Here is a 3493-nt window from a genome sequence, read left to right on the forward strand (position 1 = left end):
AATCTTGAAAAATACCAAAAATATGTTTGTTTTAACGGTTAGTCTTATTTTAATAGTTATTTTATTTAAGTAGGATTAATTAGTAAATAATATAGTATTTTTAGTCTTGTTCACGGAGAAAGAATAAAATTTGGACTCAAACAACCCATTTTTAAGCCTAATTTTCGGACCTAACCCATAATTCCCAAGCCTATAATTCCTAGGCTCATACCCCCTAACCTAAAAAACCCTATAAAACAAATAAGACCTAATTTCCTAGACTCTAAGACCTATACACACAACAATCAACCGATAACACCGGAGACCCTATACAATCCGCCGTTTCCTAATCAAAGAGAACGGATTCTGGGCTTCTCCTTTTCATTTTTCAAGAGGTAGCTTCATCTTCAAAAAAGAGAAAACAAAAAATAAGGGCAGCCATTTTTTTTAACCTTAGAGACCAAACGTTAAAGACCAAAAAAAAAGTTTAAGCACAAAAGGCATAGTTGATGCTTTCTTCGTCTTCCTCCTCCAGCAGCTCGCTGGAAAAATGAGCTCCAGCAGCTCGTCGGATTAATGAGCTCCAGCCGAGCAACAACGAAACAGGACACCCAAAAAAACAGTTCACCCACTGAACCTCTGCGACACCGACCAGCTACGATCACAACGACCTCATTCCTTGCTTTTCCTCACTTTGTTTCGCTGTTGAACACTCCGGCGACAGATCTGGCCAGATTTTACATTTTTCTGTGACCTCCATTAAAACCGATGGAGTTTCATTTGAGTCGAGTTTTACCGGTTTGAAGTTCGGTCAATAGCTCGTTCTGTTTATTCATCAGGTAAAAGCTCTAAATTCCTTTGATCTTCAATTAAAATTCTTCAAGTTCGTTGAATCTTCAAGTTCACTTTTTGTGTTGATCTATTTTTTATTTTGTAGTAGATCTCTAATTCAGTTGTTATCATATTGAAATAGAAATAAAAAAGGCACGTATCTTTGTTTATAAACTGGATTCCTGTTTATGTATTAAATGAAACTTTTGTTATCAAGTTTAACATTGAAGTCGTCTTTAGAAGATCATATGGTTTTGTTCTTATTTTCGTGTTTGTTGTGTGAAACCTGTACTTTGGTTTGGAGCTGGTAACAATTAACAATCCTTGGGTTGTTCTTTGGTTTGTATGTTTCTGTTGATAGCTGACTTGATTGCAACTTCTGTATCTTTGATTTATGGAGATGCTGACCGGCAGCCACTGTGATCATTTATAATCGTTCATCTTCAAATTTGTTTCGTTTTGTTTTGTTGATTTTGGTGTTGCTGCCTTGAGTACCTTTTCTAGGTCTTGGGGTTTACTAGAAATATCATAGATTGAGCTGACATATTATTTGTCCTTGTTCTTTTTATGATTATAATTCTAAAAACCAATTCGAAGTATGCATTTGCTCAACTTCGATCAAACTTTTTCTTAATAATAAATTGTTATTAATGGACCACTAATTAATTTTAGTTCATATAGTCCGAGGTGTGCCATCTACAATTTAATCATACATGGCCCTCGTATTAATTTCATAACTTAGATATAAAAATGATAAATGTTCGTAGTTTGCTTTAGGCACGTTTAATATACTATCGTAGTTATGGACACGTTCGCATGACATGATTACGATTTCTAAAAACAAAACCGGAGTATGCATTCACGCAACATTGGCCAAACTTTCTTAATAATAATAAAGCGTTATTAATAACACGTTCGCATGACATGATTATTTGATGCGCCAAACAAATGGGTACACGTACGCGTGACCCGTTTTAAGATAATTTCTTAATTAAAAAAGACAAATACACATAGGTTCTAAATCAGTAATTAAAACAATTTTAATAATCCAGGTATGATCAAAGCGACCCTGCTAGAACCACGGAACTCGGGAATGCCTAACACTTTCTCCCGGATTAACAGAATTCCTTACCCGGATTTCTGTCTCCGCAGACCATAAATAGAGTCAACTTCCTCGATTCGGGATTTTAAACCGGTGACTTGGGATACCATAAACTATCTCAAGTGGCGACTCTGAAAAATAAATAAATAATCATGTTTCGATTGTCACTTAAATTGGAAAAAACTCTCATACTCCCTTTACGGGGGTAGGAAAAAGGAGGTGTGATAGATCGGACTGCACGCCATATATATATATATATATATATATATATATATATATATATATATATATATATATATATATATATATATATATACACACACACACACACACAGAGTTGCCCCATGCAACACATGAGTTGTCCGTGCAGATTATAGCGCTAGGGATGTAGGAGCCCCTCCGGAGTCTGTACACCCCCAGTGAGCGCGGATACCCATTGAGTGTGTATATATATATAGATCGGGCTACACGCCGCAGTAGTTATTATACAACGCTGAGTGATTTAGTGTGCTGAGTATTGAGCTTAGTAAGAGAGGATGCAAGGTAATGAGATTGATTACTCTGAGAGTATGAGTACATGTTTCATCTCTGAGATACATGGCATTCACATACATACATGACATACAGGCATAGAGATGCATTCTTCCTCTTGCAATATAGTATCGCGTCATTCATGACTTATTATATACATTGATATGTGGGTATGGAGAGGTACTTTATACTTGTTATTTAGAAAGAAAATGAAACATTTTATTTATTGTGAAAAGGATATTTAGAAAATTACAGTTTTCAAACTTACTCGTACTTTTGGCATTTTTGGTAAGAGATCTAGGACTTTCTTTCACTGAGATATTTGAAAAGCATGACCATTTTTTGGAACTGTCAACGAGTTGAGTATTTTACTTTTGTGATATCTCTTTTGTACTTGCATTTATGTTGTTATGAACTATTGTGGAAATATTGGCTTTGGACCCGATCCTGTGTTAGCTCGTCACTGCTTTCAACCTGAGGTTAGGTTTGTTACTTTTTGAGTACATGGGGTCGATTGTACTCATACTGCACTTCCTGCACAGTGCGTGAAAATCCCGGATGCCGATGTTGCTACATTCGATGGTTGCTGGATTTGAAGGTGTACCCGCGTTCCTGTTGTAGCTGCCTCTTGTTCACGGTAGCCTTAGACTATAAAATTCTGTTTATGTACTTCTCAAACATACTGTGTAATTGTTCCATTGTTTCTTTGTAAAGTCCATTCGTAGAAACTCATGATTTGTACTACCAGTCCTTGGGAAATGTATAAGATTTAGATAATTCTCTTGTTTAATTTATTTATTAAGTTAAATGAAACTAGATAATTGTTAATTGGCTTACCTAGCGGTTTGGGTTAGGTGCCATCACAACGGGTGGATTTTGGGTCGTGACAGTATATCCAACTCAGTAAGTAACAAGTCCAACCTTTGGAATGAAAGGTAGTGACGAACTCAACCGGTACAATTAATAACATAAATAACAGTGCAGAAACGTAGGCATGCTTTCAAATTAAATGAGCAGATCAAAACAGTAAAGTAGATCAGATCCGAACAA

At 35.8% G+C, this 3493-nt stretch overlaps 1 long non-coding RNA gene across 1 annotated transcript; it reads left to right on the top strand.

Annotated features, from left to right (window-relative positions):
• Positions 1–242: 242 nt before the first annotated feature.
• Positions 243–3253, top strand: LOC107826405 (uncharacterized). The gene is made up of 2 exons (XR_001657274.2): positions 243–818; positions 2986–3253. It is a non-coding gene; the product is annotated as an uncharacterized LOC107826405 (long non-coding RNA).
• Positions 3254–3493: the final 240 nt, after the last annotated feature.

The sequence above is a fragment of the Nicotiana tabacum genome, chromosome 5 (assembly GCF_000715075.1).
Source record: "Nicotiana tabacum cultivar K326 chromosome 5, ASM71507v2, whole genome shotgun sequence".
In the NCBI taxonomy this organism is placed as follows: domain Eukaryota; kingdom Viridiplantae; phylum Streptophyta; class Magnoliopsida; order Solanales; family Solanaceae; genus Nicotiana; species Nicotiana tabacum.